The sequence below is a fragment of the Macaca nemestrina genome, chromosome 4 (assembly GCF_043159975.1).
Source record: "Macaca nemestrina isolate mMacNem1 chromosome 4, mMacNem.hap1, whole genome shotgun sequence".
Lineage (NCBI taxonomy): Eukaryota > Metazoa > Chordata > Mammalia > Primates > Cercopithecidae > Macaca > Macaca nemestrina.
Window position 1 is genome coordinate 76,571,260 of NC_092128.1, and position 17,424 is coordinate 76,588,683.

A 17,424-nucleotide genomic window follows, 5' to 3' on the forward strand; every position below is an offset into this window, starting at 1 on the left:
CCCCATAATGAGGAGAGAAGTTAAAATGATGCTGTTTCCAATAAGCAGGGATGGGAAGTGTCATGTGTCACTCTGATATGCGATACAGAAACCAACATGGGTTGTCACACCATACATACAGGGTAGGATTTATCATTTATACCTACTCTCATGGAGGCAGGGTCAGATTTCTAAATCTAAGTACTTTAAATTCAGAATACTTCTCCAGCAATCTTTGCTTTTTAATTGATGGTCTTTAAAGGGCAAGATTTGCTTAGAACCATATTTAAGAGAGAAGAGTGGAACTATAGTGATCTAAAATGATCTAATTTTCTAGAAAATTACTACTTTCTCTAAGCTGTATAAACTTTAATTAAGAAGACAAGGAGGTCTATTCTCTCTCCTTACACACATATGAAATGCCAGGCTTTTGGGATACTGATAAAAGGAAGACAGTGGACTGAAAAGATTAAAATTTTTAACAAAACTCTAAATATAATTAAGATGGAATGTTTACTGCCATCTTTAAGGAGCAAAAAGTAACCAACATTTGTTGCTCCTCTGGAAAGAAAATATCTATCACTTCAAAATATGGGTAAAGTCAGCTTATAAAGTAATCTGTAGAAAGAGATTAAGTCACAAGTAAGACAAAACGAAAATCAACTCATATAAGCAAATACATTTTTCAGCTAAATATCACCAAAATAAGCATTCTGGGACACTTAATGCAATGCTTTGTGCATCTGTATCCAATAACATATTCTCAACATCTCCTAAAGGGATATTTTGGTAGCTTCCACTACATATTCTCTAGAACCTGACTTTAATGGTAGCAGATTTAGAAGAACAGATAAAAAAAAAATGAAGGCCACTAAGGTGAGAGCAGATATTAAATGCGAAAATATCCTCCACAATTCACAGTACAAAATCTATGGCCCCAAAAGGTTTCTCTTTCCCCTACTTTCTATTCATGTGGTTTTCTTTCACCTGCTTCCTCTCCTTGCCCTCTTTCTCCCTAAACTTTCTTTTCCCACTTGAGTTCTCCTACAAAACCAGGTCTAAAATCACTTCAAAAGGACATATTTGAAGCAAAGCAGTTTAATGTATTTTGTCCTGCAAGTAAAAGCATTTGGGTAGCCTTGGTGTCAGCATGATTCCAGCTGTCATCAAGTCTGGCCCATTGAGGTTAAATGAAAATCAACTTCAATTGGAATAATTTGAAAGAGAATAGCATTTTTAACAAATTCAGATATCTTCATGTGCTCCTCCCAATCTACAAATTTTGAAAAAAGCTGGGTGGCAGCTACAGCTTCATAAGTAGCCTCCTGTGATATGTTGATGCTACCACAGCAAATTGGGAAATGAGGGGAAGGATGTGTGTTTAGCACAAATGCTTATGATTATGCACACATCACTTGTGTTGAGAATGTAGCTCGGCTATACTAACTATACTAACTGATTAACTATATTTATATATATGGGATGTGGGCTGAAAAGCACTATAAAATTTATCTGTGTGTGTATATGCAAGCAGAGAGAAATGCTGTATTCTGTGTATAAATATCAGGTAGCATAAAATAAAATACCCCTGTAGTTGTTTGTTTAGGGACACATTTGGATTGAGTGAGCATTATAACAATCATTTCTTTCAGAGCCACAAAAACATCACACTTTTTAGTTTTAATAAAGTCTAGTTTTTGGCAGTTCTTTTATCACACCTGTCATCTCCTAAGCTTTGCTTAGCCAAAGCACTCAGACTTGAATTTTTGAAATTGTCAATATAGGCCTTCTAATCTTTAAGTCTTAAATTATCTAAGCAGATTAACTACCATTATTCTATGCTTACAGGACTCCAGGGTAAAAGGCAGCAGAGAAAATACAACTTTTTTTATTTTTAGGCAATTAAGTCCCTGAGGAGGCTGTGTTTGGGGCATGTATTTGGAATATGGTCCAATGTGTTTATGTAAATAACCAAATTGACATGGTGAGTACCTTAACTCCAGTATCTAGGTTTATAAGACAAAAAACAGCTCTAAGAAGCTTAATTGTCCCACTTTTAAATTATGAGTTATTCTTGGTTCATATTGACAATTCTCCAGTTTGCAAGCAATGAATGTCCTGAAGCCAAGGGAGATATCTTGAAGGAAAAAAATAAATAAAAAGCAAAAACGAAAGCTCATTTTCACAGCAGCGCCTATCTCTGTGGTGACCCGATCTCTGCTATGATCTCCTTTCTGAGATCAAAGCAGGATTAATGTGATTCTTTACTGTTTGCATTGCACATCTCAAAGTTCTGGAGACTTAAGAAATAAGTACAAATGCAGCCCTTGAACACAGGGGAAACTGAACTTGAGTGGGGTGGGTTAATAGCACGAGGGACAGCTAACAATGAAAAGTTATTTGGGATTTGGAAGGCAATACAGAATTTAGAGTACTTTGTAAGCACTGTTGCTTTCTCTTTTCTCATTTTCTGGGGCAGACTTTCGGTTGGTTGATGAGGCCAGCACTGAATGTCATCTTATTAATAGTCTCCATAATGACCTTTTAGCTCATTTGGAATGTTTTGCAGCTGCTAGTATGCATGAAAAGGGAAGGGAACCCTGCTGCATGTTTTCACAAGAAAGCACTTTCACATTGCTACAACCAGGCATTTATAAGCAGGATTTAAAAGAGGGGGAAATCTTTTAAAATATCAAAATGTTGAGCTTTTGTGTTTCCACTGCATGTTACATTCCTGGATACCGGAACCCCTAAAGGGTGAGTGTTTCTGCAGCCTTTCAGAATTGCTTGCTCTTTTGTTGAAGAAAAGGCAAGTCCCATATTCCTGGGATCTCAGAAGGTGAAAAGAAAATCGTTTTTATTTTTAATGCTTAGTATACACACTACTTGGGAAGGGAGAAGCTCCCCTCCTCCAAAAACGTGACTGTGATTTTACCTGCATTACCTAGAAGAGGGCGCGCCACAGTGTAGCCCAATTTGCAATTTTATTTGGACTCAGTACTCTACAGGAGAACAGGATCGCGGGGCGGGGGGTGAAGGTTTTCTCAGCCCCGAATGTGACCCCACGGTTTCCACTCTCGTCTTATACAGTTCCACCCAAAGCTCAACTTTTCCACAACTCTGCAAGCCTAGCCACACAAAGACACCCATACAACAAGAAGTCCCAACACCTGCAGCCCATTCAACCAGCTGAGCCCTGCTTTTTCACAGGGTACGGAATTTCTTGGACAACTTCCTCGTGTTCCCTCTTCCAAGTTCTTTTAGGTTAGCACTCGCCCTGTCTTTTCTCTCACCATTTCCTCCCCCTTCCTCTCCTGCCCTGCCTGGAGGCCACACTCTAAACCTGTCCTCGTACTCCTGGCCAAAGCCCAAGAGGTGACCTGAGATGAAGGTAGCGCAGGGTAGACCAGGGAGAGAGGTCTCTACACTACCTCACGCCGGGGTACCGGGGGTCCTTGCTGCGTAACCCCTGCCTTGGCACCCAAGGAGGTTCCACCTACTTTTTCCTAACGTCTCTTATACCAGTCCCGCGTGGAGCCGGAGGATGCGGGGAGCTTAGAGTCAGGCTCTTTCTAGGGAGTTGGGAAGGGGGTCCCACGTGCTGGAGCGCCTGCAGCTGCGACCCAGCACCTACGCCTTCGCCTCAGCGGTCCTGGTGGCGCCGGACTCCCACCGCCCACCCCAAGTTCCTACCTGAAGGGGAAATTCACCCGACGAACCTTGTGAGTTGCCTCAACTGGAGAAGGAGCTGGATAGTGAAGCTTCCGGTCCAGAACACAATTCCCAGGGCCAAGGATAAAGGAGAGAGAATCTCAGTACCTACATACTCTGTGCTCGCCTCCTAACTGTTTTCACCACAACAAACAAGCAAAGTGGACTTTCTTGGACCGTTTCCTTGCATTATTTAGCTTCATCTGATGGTGTCAACTGTTTTCTCATTATTATGCTGAATTTCTTAACAAGGAAATTTTCAGCTGAACTACGATTGTTCGGAATCCATAATGAGGATTGTTCGGAATCTGTAGCTAGGAATTGTGGCTTCCTGGAAGAAGTCGCCTGAACATTCTATTGGAAAAGTTCGGAACATCAATAACAACTCACCCTCTGCCTTTCTCTTTCTAATTTTATACTATTATTGTCTGTGCAGCCCTGGTGTGCCCAGCGGTGTCCTATCACGGGGAAACAGTCACGTAGCTAAAATCATAGTAGGGAGGGACCCATGCTTTATTTTAAAAATGTAAAGTTTTAAAATGTCGGATTTTTTTAAAAGCTTAAACTACTATCTGAAATCTCAAATACAATTAGTCCTTGCGTCTTAAAGGCCTTTATATCACTGAAAATTTCCTAACAGCCTGTATAACTTTGAAACAAAACGTTAGTGTTATAATTCAATAACAGTTATTTAATTATTAAAACACAGTGAGGGCCCCATAAGTTTTATAGCTTCTGTCAAGACATTGCTAATGTGTGTGTATATATGAGTGTGTGTGTTTGTGTATGTATATATAGATGTGTGGGTGTGTGTCAAGGGAGAAGCAAACCCAGATTTTAGGGTTGGATCTTTGTTAATATGTAATATCTATGAGGTTTCCAAGTCCAGAAATCAACTCACCAGTTCTGTACCGGATTCTGTATGGAGATCAAATTTGAGATTTCTAAAGTTAAGAATTCAGGCCTTTGAAATGGATTAGATTATATATACCTGAGCTTATTTTAAAAAGAAAGAGAGGGAGGGAGAGAGTGAGACAGGGAGAGAAAAGAGAGACAGAGAGACAGACAGAATATACATATATATATAGAGAGAGAGAGAGAGTGTGTGTGTGTGTGTGTGTGTGTGTGTGTGTGTGTGTGTGTTATCGGTTGTATTTTTTCAGATCTCATTTTTAAATGTCCTGTTTTGGATGTGATCGCTTGAGTTCAATACATGATCTTTTACAACTTACAAAGAATCTAAGTTTTAAGGAAGGGAAGCACAGGCTTCAGCCTCTATTTCATATTTTTAGAGTCACAGCATACCAACTCTTTTGTATTTCCTAACTTAGGAACAAAACTTATAAGGTAAATTTGGAAAATTAACTTAAAAGAGACACATAATAGAGGATAATTTTTATCTATATCTATCTGTATATCTGTATATCTTTATAGAGATGATTTTTAAATTAGTTAAGATGTACAGGGTAATTAAATTATATGGTATCCTGAAATACATAACATGGGAGGAGGGCCTTAAAAATTATCCCGTCTAGCAATACTTGTATATACACAACTAGTAAGAAGTCCATAACTATCAATAGCCAGCAGTGCTTGCAAATTATATTGAATTGAAACGCTACTGAAAGAGTTTATCTTTCATTGTAGTTTGGAATTGTGTGAAGGTATGTTATGTACATGATCTATGTATATATAATTCTTATACTTTATATATATTTAGACATGCACTTCTTTTTAAATGTTTATGTGGTTAGTCACTTTAAGAGCATCAAAATAAATTGTGCGTTGGCTTACACTATCTCCCAGATATTCACAAACACTGATGAACAAAAATCTTTATATCGGAAATGAAGAGCTACCCATTTAAAGAAAAGAATAGAAAGGGGAACTCGATTTATTCTCATTTGTTTATCGCTAGATTCCCCCCCACCCCCCTGCAAATTCATTTGAATAGCTTTCAAGCCGGAAAATGGAAATGTGGCTCCTGCCCTCTATTTCAGCGGCAGCAGCAGCGTCCTGGCAACAGCGCAATTTTCTATCATCAAGGATAAATGGCATCGAACAGAACATTCTGATAAAAAAAAAAAAAAAAGGAAGAAAAAGAAAGAAAGAAAGAAAAAAAGCTTCAGCCCAAGGAGCCCATGATTGCTGGCCTTCCTGTCTGTCATCCCTTTACAAAATCCTCTCCGCAAACCTGAGCGGCATGCTGTCAGAGCTAATAACGTCTTCTGAAGGGGCTGGGGGGCGGGGGGAGCACAGTCTTCGCTGCACAATGTTCCCATTTATTAAATCGAGTGCTTATTTTAAAATTGCAAATATCTTTGTTTGGTTCACTGAAAATTAAAACCAAGATGTAGGAAGTTACATGATGCGACAATTATTCGTGTCATATCAGAGAATCAAACCCTTATCTCTCCCTTCTCCTGGTTAAGGTTGGATGAGGGGGAAGGGGGAGTTTGGGGGTATCCGGGACAGGAGGTTTCTGGTGGAAAAATACAAATCGGTTCGCCCTGCAGGTAAGCTGAGAGTAATTGAAAGCCGGAGCAGCGATGCCTGTTTCTACCAGGAAGAAAGAGCTAACTGCGATTCCAGGGGCGCGTGTGGGCGCGGTCCTCGCCGCGATGCCGAGCGCGGGTCAGGCTCAACTGCAAACCTTGCCACCGAGCTTTCCCGCGGGGGACTTCGAACATAACGGTGTCTATTTCTCGCCTACTGAAATCTCTTTCCAGAAAAGGACATTCTCCTGCTCTGAGGAGATGGATCCCTGAGGTCCCCATGCCCGCACAGGGGGTCCTGGAGGAGTTGAGAGGACACTCCTGGAGCCCTTCCCTGCGTAGTACGCTTCTTCCCGAGGTGGGGGCTGAGAATCAAAGAGCAGCGCCCCCCACACTGGGATTGGGGGTGGTCGAGGGGCTACAGATGCCCGCATTGGGCTTCTTAGCGGCCTAGGCTGATGCCTGGAGATGGGGGGGATTGGGTTTGGCCGACGACTAGCTCTAATGCCCGTGGAGTTCCTGGGACACCGAAGTTCAGCACTTCGGCATGAAACCGAAACGGCCAGGGAGGGGCGGGGCGGGCCGAGGTCCAGGCAGCGGCGGTGCTGAAGCTCTCTTCCCACCCAGGATCGATCAATCGGTAGGGAATTTTTTAACTTTGGGAGGGAGAGATGAGGAAGGGGACCTAAAACGAGGGGGAAATTCGAATTTAATATCCTTTATAGGAGGTCAAAAGAAAAAAAAATGATGGTGAGGAAGGCAGAGGGCCCTAAATGGACCCTAAGATGAAGTAGGGTCGGGGACTGGGAGGTGGGGCTGGGGGAGACGGGTAAGCAGCTTGCTTTGGTGAGGAGCTCCCGCGCTGAGAACGGTGGGAGGAGGGAATGATGGGGAAACCTTTGTTTAATGAGGAAACCTAATTATTGCGCATCTGGAAGTCTTAGTCCCTACTACCAGACGAAGGCGGGTACCTGAGGGATGCAGTGCGCATGCCTGGGCCGTCGGATTTGCTTGATAAGGCGCGCACGTGAGCTAACTGCGGCGCAGCCCAGACTGTGCCGCTGCCGCCAATGGAATTTCTCTCCTACTGTGCCTCTAGGTCACATTGACATCTCGGTTTCCCCACAATAGGCCTTTAAAACCCACTTTAAAAATAAAAAAGAGTGTTTTAGTATTGATTCTTGCCTAGACACTGAAGATTTCTGTAGGAAATTGACACGGTTTAGAACTACAAATACATTACTACAAGCAAGGGTTAAAGTATTCGGAATTTAAGAAAAAGTTAGAAGGCGGGAGAGAGGGGGCTGTTTAAAGAGCCCTGGCAGGAAGTCAAGGAATCCTGGGACTGCTGCCTTCGGAGCCCTGTGGCTTGGGCCAAAGCTGAAGCTCTCTGAGCCTTACCTGTCACATGAAAATCACACCTACTTCATTAACCAAATGAGCCTCAAAAGCAGAAACATTACCTGTGCAGGCCTGGCTTGAGAAAACAACCCATACTGAGAAAGCAACCCAAACCTGCTCTTTCTCCACCTCATCCCCAGTCACACATGGTGGCCAGGGAGATGGAAACTAGAACACCTGTGTTCCATCCCCCTCCCTTTCCCAGACGCCAAAGTGTCTTTGGGGTGAGGGCCATGTGTTAGCTCCCTCCTCTGTGAAATGTTGCTAATTTTAGAAAGACAGAAAAGAGAAAGGTAGAGAAGTGGCATGAATCACCACCATGGCTAAGCCTCTTGTCTCCACCCAAGCTCTGAGGCTGGAAAGATGAGATTGATTCTCTGGTGCTAAAGAAAGGGTGGGCCAGCTGGGAACTATTACCCATTCTGCCCCTTCTGCACACCAAGGCTGCTCCCTGTCCTTGCTGCAGCACCATTCTGACCATTACCAACCAACCACCTTATATTCTTCTCACTATATATTCCCGCCAGAATTGCTGTCTACACATGGGCCTCCAGCGTCCCTAAGAGTGCTCATACTCTGTGACAAGAAAACCATTTGTTCTCACTGAAATAAAACATGTGGGGATTGTCATTTGCAGTTCCTATCCCCTTTTGTGTAATTCACAAGTCTCTGATGTAAGATTAGGCTTCGAATACATTTGGTCAAGTACATACATTTTAGTACTCAGCTTAAACAATGTCATGCTTAAAAGCACCTCAGCAATGCCTCTGTTTGTCTCTAGGTCTTTGTCACCCTCCAGGCCCATGATTATAACATGGCTTTTTGTTTCTTTTTTGAGAATGTGAACCAGAGCCCCACCCCAGTCCTCTAAAATGCAAGACACTAAAAAGTGACCTCAAGGCATTACATCACATATCATGTAAGCATATAGCTTCCAATAGCCATGTCTATTTTCAAAGAAGGAGATACCTACTGAACCTTCAGAAAAGCCAGCTGGTAGTTTCTGTATAGAATGACAAACTTCCTCACAATAGTGTTTTGGGATTGTCTTTGAAAAAGGTAAGCTTTCTCTAAACTGGCCCAATAAAATCAAAAGAGTGTTGGCTTCAATCTTATAAGGCTGCAAAATGAGATAGCCATGTTGTCTAAAATAGTTCTTGAACACTTTGGATTTTAGAACACTTTTTCTTAGACTTCTCTTTGTGCTTTAAGGAATAGGATAATAATGGTATGTTTGAAAGGAAATCATTAGCCAATCAATAATTGTCACAGTCCTCAATTAAAGCAAAATTATCCTTCCTTGTTCTATAAGTGGCTGGAATAAATGAAGAAATTTTTCTTCTTGAGCATTTTAGTTAAAATTGAATGAACGTAAGTCTCAAATTCATGTCCTGGTCTTTTTCTAAGGTTTTCAGATCATCCATAAGGCTAACTTTGATGACAACTCACTGTCATCTCTGAAGAAGAAAAGATTAGCAGGCTGGGGGTTCTAGAGAGGGACACTGCAGTGTGGGCTCTGGACAGCGACCAGGAACCCATCACTGGCCACAACTTCAGGCTCTGGAGCTGCTGTTCTAAGGCAGCTTCAGCTCCCACCTAGACTGCCCTGCAAAGTCTCTTTGTCTCACATTTGTGCTGACCTCCCATTGGCTCCTTCTCATTCTCCACTGTCATGGCTGGCCTAGCACCCTATGCCAGTAAGGCTAGTTGACTAAAAAACCATATATATATATATATATATATATATATATATATATATATATATATATACACACACACACACACACACACACACACACACACACACACACACATTCACACACTGAGCTGGGAGCATTTCCTTTCTACGTAGCAAGCCCCTCTGATTTAAGATTGGTCAAATTAATAGGAAACAGCAAAGGAGGTTAAAGAGAGAAATTATTGAGGACAATGACTGCAGACATGCAGTCTACTGTGCAGGCTGCCTTTTCCTGAGGATTCAGAGCTGTGCCCACAAATCGGATGAGCGGAACAATCTCCCACCCCACCCGCCATGTTTGGGCTTATTAGGATTGAAGGTAGCTTGGGGGGATTCCCTTTCCTCTAGCATGGGTCAGCCAGGAGGCAAGAAGGAGACTAGGAGGCTGGGGACCCTCATCAGTCCCATGAGCCTCCAGGAGGTATCTTTTCCATCTGCCCCTACCTGCTCCCCTGCTCCCCTGCTCCCCTGCTCCCCCACTGAGTCCCGCGTGCCTAGCCCCCACACCCCCGCCCTGCGGGAGTTATTTTAAGGACACTAAAGGTGCTCCAGGAAGCTTTTCTCTCTTCTCTCTCTCTCTCTCTCTCTCTCTCTCTCTCTCTCTCTTCCTCTCCCACTCTCTCCCTCTCTCTCGACCTGGGAGCTAACTCAAACCTGTGCACCGGAGGGCAGCTGACAGCTGAGCGTGGCAGGGGCGGGGTTGGGGGTGGGGAGGTGGCGGTTGTTCCAAGCGCAGGATTCTGGAGTCCACCGGCGCTTGGGCAGGTAGCAAGCAGAGCTAGCTGCACGTTGCCCCGGCTGGCGTTTTCAAACAACTTGAATTACAGGCTACATCTTGAATATGAATTAGCCTTCCGCACTGGTGTGACTTCGCTTTGAAACTCAACTTGTCAAGTATGGTTTTAATTAAACATCTTCCGGCCTCGAAAGATTACATGTTTTGTAAAATATATTCTAGCATGAAATTTACTTCCACAATCTGAAATTAGGTTTTTTGTAAATGTTTTCATAAAAAAGAAATAGGAGGTGTGTGTGTGTGTGTGTGTGTGTGTGTGTGTGTGAGAGAGAGAGAGAGAGAGAGAGAGAGAGAGAGAGAGAGAGAGAGAAAGGGGGGAATGAAGTAGTTTATATTCACTGCCTTCCTTTAAAACGTCCTACTAGCCGGCCCTGGAGCCTGACAGGTCCCAGGTCCCAGGTCTCAGCCAGCCGCGGCCGGCGCAGGGCCAACACCGCGCGTCCAGGTCAAGCAAGTAACTCAAACCTGCCCAGGCAAGCGCGGCCCACGCTGCTTTTGCAGTTGGGGACAATTGAGTGGACACACAAATTAATCCCGCACTGATTTGTTTCGGATCCATCTGCAGGACGCTTGATGCCTCCCCCTTGGCTGCTGCAGCAGACACCTGCCTCCCTCCCCATCCCAGACTGCTCTGCTTGTCCCATGAAAGCAGAGAAAAGAAACCGTAGGGTGCAGAACAGACCTCAGTAGTATTCACCGTGAAACGTAAAGTTCTCCTTTAAGAATTCCTGCCTAATATTAAGAACAACAGCAATGTCAATTGATAGCCGTTCTAACAGACAGTCCGAACTGCTCTAAACCAATCTAAAAGCTTGCCTTGATGGAGAAGGGGCCTCTGGGGCCTCTCTATCACCTGCCTGGGGGCCTCTATTTCCCAAGTAGCCCTCAAAGAAAAAAGACCCTATGCTCCTGCGTAGGGGTAGGAAAAGTGCCTGCCAGGATGGGTCTTTCTATTCAATACAGAATTAAGAGTTGGGTCCCTGTGGAATTTTCTTCCTAACTAATCTCTGAGGAACCAGCCAATTCTGACGGGATTTGCTGGATTCGAGTAAAACTTGGCGCACATGGGGTGGGGTGTGATGGGGGGCAGGAGGGAGGGGGGCGCATCTCCTTTCTTCGAGATAATTGGGATCCAGCAAAGAAGGAGGGGTGGAGCGGTAGGGAGAGTTATTTACCGTCCTCGACTGAAATAGGCAAAACCAATAACGCACCTCGCTTTTTGCCCTGTTTACTCCATCCCCATTCAGTGATTGGCAAAGCAGGCCCTGAAGGCAAAGGCAATAATTGTTCCGCGCTCTCCTTACTAGGGAAATGTGTAGGCATTTGAAGTGTACTAAAAATAAACGAAGGAGCGAGAAAATGAAAAGGGGACAGAGTGACAATTTGCGGCAATTAAAGCGTCTGCGCGCTGTTGCCGGAGGAACAGGAACCCACAGCGGTTTTTGTTTTCCTAGGCTTGATGAAGTGACTAACTCGTTAGAGAATTTGCGTCCCAGGTTGTGTGTGTGTGCGCGCGTGCCCCTGTGCATTCAGCAACCCAGGAGCCCACAGAAATGGCCGGATCCATGGGGGAAGACGGAGCCTAGAACCCTAAAAAGCCCTTTAACCTCGAGAAAGACCCCGGTCAGCTCTCTATCCTAACTGCTAAGCCCCTCTCAAGTGAGAGCCTCTCAGCACTCAGTTGCCGCGTCTCGCAGGAACTTTGGAGCAAGTTTTCAGCTCCAAGGTGTCTAACCTTTAAAAGGAAAAGCATAATAATACTTTTATTTCACGACCACGCGAAACGCAAAGGATGTGGAGTGGGGAGGGGAGGGAAAAAAGGGGCGGCCAGCCAAATCAAAGCTTGGGAGACATTTTGACAGTGCGCTTGAAATAATGCTCTTAATTTTTGGAAGGTTTGCAAGGGGGTGGGGGGTACGTGGGAGAACCACAACTTTCTCCTGTCTGTCACTCAAGCGGCCAGAGAGGGCTCCAACCTCCAGCTCCCGCGGCAACACACAGCGGGAAATTGCTTCAAGATACAGTAGGGCTCTATTCTTTCTCTACCCCCCGCCTTTCCTGAGCAGTGAACTTCACAGAGAGGGTAGTAAGGGAGGGTAATCCTGGGTGTCAAAAATCTGTGCATAGCCTGAGCTCAGAGAGTTAACCCCAGGCCCCAGACCCAGCCTAGCCGCCAAACTGGCACCCCGGGCTGCTCAGCCCCCGCATCCCCATATCCATCTCCCCAGTCGGGGATGGTGAGGTTTGGGGGAGGGGAGTGACACTACCATGCATTCACTACCTAAGTCCTGCCCAGGCTGCCTTCAATGAAAGCTGGCAAATCCGGCGAGTCTCGCAGAAATTTTCTTCAACCCTAATTCAATTTTAAAGCGGATTTTTACTATTAAAAACGCTGACGAGTAACACATTGAATTAATCTGACTGTACGGTTTTAATTACAGTGAGGGTTTCTCTACAAATCTGTACAAGACAGTGGCTGGCTCTCGGAGAATCTCTGCCTCCTGAATTCCATTATCGGGCCCCTGGTTCCCTGCAGACGGCAGCGTGTGGGAGCCAGCTGTGGTGCCAGCGTTCAGTCGCCCTCTGCTTCTGCAGGGCCTCCCGGCTCCTGTCCCTCGTCCCTTCCTTCATCCCAGCTCCATGGAGAGCCCAGGACTCCTGCCTGTCTCTTTGAGACTGCTGAACTGATATCCTGAAACGCTACCCTTGCTTTTTAAACTCTTGGGCCCCAGACTTTTGAGCCCCCTGAGCATCGTTCTTAAAGTGGCTCGTTTTGTCTGGGGAGGGTGACCTCTTGTGTAGTGTTTTTTTAAGGGTTCTCCTGCTTCGACTTAGCAGCTGTTAGAGTGGGCAGCGTGATGCCCACGCTGTTTAAGGGGAAAGTAGGTTAGGAAATGGGGAGGAAAAAGGAGAAAGGTGTAGAAGACTAGTGGATGAAGAGCTTGGTTTGGGGGGTCTAGGACCCCCACCTCCAGTCCTACCTCCACCCCCATCTCCACCTCCTGACCCTAGAGGAAATATACATGGTGTAGATCTGCAGGTAACAGGACTGCTTTTATCAGCTCTCATTTTGTTCATTTGTTGTGCAATTAGCATTGTGGGGCAATGGTACCTAGCAAATAGGACCAGGAAGAAAACTTAAACACAAAAGGAAGCCGGCTCATACTCATACTCTTTTGTCCACTCTGTTATATTCTTTTTCTAACTCTCTATGTCCCCTGCTTTTGTCCCATTCTCTCCTTCCCTCCTCACAAAGTATGTGCGAGTAAAGAGCGAATCCAAATATGAACCAGCAAAATGGACACAACTTCTCAATGTGTAAAGAACTGAAGGCTTTGAGCTCTGTGGGGGAAGGGCCCCACTCAACAGAGTGAAAGGGATGAGGAGCGTTTTTGTTCTCTGTACAAAATTTGTAAAACCTACCAGAAAAAAAATAATTATTATTATTATTCCATTCCCAGGATAGTGGGAAAGGGACTTTCTTTCTCCTAGTTGTGTGTGTGTGTGTGTGTGTGTGTGTGTGTGTGTGTGTTTTCAAGGGGTCTCTTTTCTGAACAAAAAAAAAAAAAAAAAAAAAGAGAAGAGAGAGAAAGAGAGAGAGAATGAATGGGCACAGTTGGGAGAATGGGATGTGAAAAAACAAAAACAAACAACCTTAGCTTCTTCTAAGGGCATTCAAATCTGTTGCCCTCTAAAAAAAGTTTTGCTAAAAGACTAATAAATTACCTTTCCATTTATTGGGATGTTCCCAAATAAAGGAGATAAGAAGTATTTATGAACAGGTATGAGTATAAAAGTCACCAGTTCATATATATCACAAGAGTAGTCAGATACAAAACAAACTCACCCTCTCTCTTTCTCATGAAAAATGGTTTTCATTTATTTTTCTGTTATAACAAGAGAACTGACATCATAGCAAGGGGATGTTTTCATCCCAGGTTTTCCTGAAGAGTTGTCCCAAGCGGGGCTCTCCTTTAATATTAGGCATTTTCTGTGACCTTGTTATTGTTACTGCTGATGAAGGGATGAAGGAATTAAACAGAAGATGCTTGGAGGCATTTAGGAAGACAGCTATATTAACTCCTTATTATGCCTAAAAATAGTCTACTGTTTCCTGTTGATACTTGTTCCCTACTACTATAGGGTTGTATTTATTCTCCAATGGTCAGGGGTCCCTGCTTTCCAAAGACTGGCTTGCTTAAAGCTGACTTCTAACACCCCTTCCCTTCTCTCTTTGCCCTGATAGATTTCCCATCAGGGCGAATATGGAGAGCTCAACCTTAGCATAGCCTACAGATTGAAAAGACAGACATCAGCATTTACCTTGTTTTATTCTAAGTGTTTAAACACTGTTGAGCCCTTTTTTTCCTGGGCTTAGAGAAAGAGGAGCGTTTTCGTATTAGGAGTGGGGTCCTATGCTTGTTAAAAGAGAAAAAAAGAGAGGATTTGAGGGGAGAGAGCAGACAAGCAGGCCGACTTCTGTATACAATCCTAAAATTAGGGAAGGTAGAAACATGTGCTGTTTTTCTCCTGAATCAATTCTGGGCCCAGTGCATCAGCTCCCTCTATTAAGAAAGCCTTGAGTGCTCACACACTTGGGAATGGAGTCATGGAGAAGGTAAATGATATTTAGTTTGAGGAGCTGGTTAGCTTTGTTTTCATAACTCCACTGGACTCCAGGTTTGAAAATGCCTGCAGCAGGAGCCTGTAGGTTGGGACATGCATAGTTAACATTCTCCAAATTGGATAGTCTTGAAAAACTCTGTGAAACCCCCTGTGGGAGCCAGTGTCATGTCAGAGTTTCCTAGCTGCCTATTCTTGGGACCCAGGACCAGAGAGATGAGGAAAATGTTATCCCCAAACTTAAGTAAGACTCTTTCTAAACATGGGGTAAATTGAGGCCACTTTTTAACTGGATTTGGGGGAGTCTAAGAGAGAAGGGTGTTAACATGGACAATACAGCTTATCACCACAGACAAGAACACCAAACTCAGTGTTTCCTTGTGTAGACTGATACTTTTGGCAACTCCTGAAGATGCCATCACTGGCAAGAGGCAGCTCCCATGTGCCCTAGAGCTTTCACTGCTGTGTGTGTGTTGGGGGAGGGGAGAAAGTTGTGCGGGTTTCCAGGATATCAGGCACCCTTTTTTTTTTTTACATACATACACAGAGTTTTACAGTATATTGAATGAGGAAAAGACTAGCAAGTTTTTTTTTCCACCAATGTCTCCCTTTGAGAAGGAGCCATGTAAATCAATACCGAGTTATTTCTTTGAATTCAAAGGCCATTTATCCAGGTCTAATTTCTTTAGAATTAAAGTGATAACTGAGCCCAACTTAGCAACCAAACCCATGCAGGTCCTGCCTGGTTTGAATGTACTTCTACAGTCCGTGAGGCTGCAAAACCACTTCGGGCACCCCAAAGCATTTCCAGGTCTACATGCGTGAGCAAACACCGGTCCAGACCAGGAACAGCAGGAGATTCTTTGACCCAAGAGCCCATTCCTCCTACAGTGGCCTCGGGCGGACCCGGGAGGTCTTGTGTTGGCAATACACAAGTATTTCTCTCTAAATAACATTGACACTCGCAATACAAATTCCAACATCTCAACACCTTGAAAAGCAAAAAGCAGCTTAGGCCTCAAATCCTGCCTAGTGAATATAACCCTCACCTATTACATGCCCTGAAAGAGCCTTGGGCCTCCTACCCTAGATAGCAGGGTTTACTTTTATTTTGAATGATAAAGACTTCGAGGGCCTTGCCCGCCCTCCTCCTCCCACCCGCAAGGGTTGGCCCGCGTTCCCCTGCGGGCGAGACAAAGAAGCAGGAGCCAGGACCCGGCTGGCGCCTAACCCGGCGCCGGGGCCTGGAGCCCCTGAGGTGTGCGCCTTCCTGCAAGGTCCCAAAGACCCCGAGTTTTTGCCCCTTCCTGAAGGGCTGGAGGTGCGGGCTGGACTAGTGCAAACGAGAGTGACTCCAACCGCCTTACTTCAGCTCATTACCGTCACCCATGAAACCAGAATGAAGGACTGGGAAGCCAATCTGCCGCGTTCAATTGGAGAGAAATGACTGTCGGAAGAAGCCCTGCGGTAAATAGCCTCTGAGCCGCGAACTCCATGCGCCGTGGCCGGTGGCAGAGGCCACACCTGGCAGCCACTCGTGGTGCGCCACCTTGGCATGTTGTGTGTGGGTCACACTATCTGTTTTCCTTTCTCCAATTTTCCATTCTCCATACTGGCAGGAAAGTCTGATAGTCAGGCCTGAAGTTTAGATTCCATCCCGCAAGCGCAGAGATATCACACCAAGTGGGGCCCCTCGCTCGCTCGTTCCACTTCCCAGCCCCTGACTGTCTCTGAGCCCAGCCTGGGTCGCCCAGCAGGTTTCAGCAGGACCTTTACCGTGTGCCACAACTACCACCTCAGTGCAGCTGCTTCACTGGAACAGAGTGCAGGGATTTTAGCCAGTAACTAATAGGGGAAGGTTGAGAGCCCTGAAGCTACAACCCGGACAATCCCAGCCTGCCCGGCTTCCTCAGCTATCAAAGAAACGAGAAAAAAAAAAAAATCCCGTTGCAAATAGAGGCTGCTGCGCTCTGGATACGGTGCTCAAGTGCAGGGACCTTCCGAGGCCCTGCCACGACATACTCTGCTTGGGGTGCAGCCAGTGTTGCAGGAAGCTGGCGAGGAAAGCGGTGCACCTGCGAGCATAAAGCGAAAAACATAGACAAGCACAGGGTGGGGGTGTAGGGGGTGAAACGCCTTCACAGTGTTAACATTAACAACAAGCTGCAGGGTGTAAAGCAATAAAACTGCCACGTCTACCTGCTGGTATTGAGGACATTACAAACAGTCTCTGCGCGCAGCCCGGGTGTACCGAGAGCGCACTAGGATTGGGAGTGGGAAGGAGGGGTGGGAAATCTTCTCTTTTCCTGACCTTCCCTTCTGTCCCCCACCCCCCACATTTGCCCCTTACTTAGCCCACCTTTCTTTTTCCATGAAGCTTTTTTGTTGTTGTTTTAATTCATTGCCGATTTGTAAACGTGTAGATCGGGTTACTGGTTCGCGTGTTAAAGTGCACCTCTTGTTAAAAGGTGGGGAATAAGGCACGCCACTTAAAAATGAATTCAGAGTTACTGAACCGGCTCCCCAGACTCAAGAACTTAAGCGCAGCGGGCTGGGAAAAGGAGGGGGAGAGGAGCGCAAATGCTGCTGACCTGGAAACTCGGAGGAAACTCACGGGCAGCGGGCAGCGGGCAGCGGGCCTCGAGCTTCAGGTCTTGAAGAAAAGAAAGAAAGAAAGAAAA

General features: G+C 45.2%; 1 long non-coding RNA gene across 7 annotated transcripts in view; it reads right to left on the reverse strand.

The window, feature by feature from the left end:
• The window catches only part of LOC105475551 (uncharacterized), a 58,168-nt gene that overhangs the window by 32,231 nt on the left and 8,513 nt on the right, over positions 1-17,424 (reverse strand). For 2 of the 7 annotated variants that reach the window (XR_011622163.1, XR_011622166.1), the window contains exons 1-2: positions 17,335-17,424; positions 3,673-3,740 (exon numbers count right to left, since the gene is read on the reverse strand). The exon at positions 17,335-17,424 is cut by the window's right edge and continues 525 nt beyond it. This is a non-coding gene — a long non-coding RNA (uncharacterized lncRNA). Of the gene's footprint in view, positions 1-3,672; positions 4,596-17,334 lie in introns of those variants that run through there. The other 5 variants (XR_983445.3, XR_011622164.1, XR_011622165.1 and 2 more) reach the window with 4 other exon arrangements.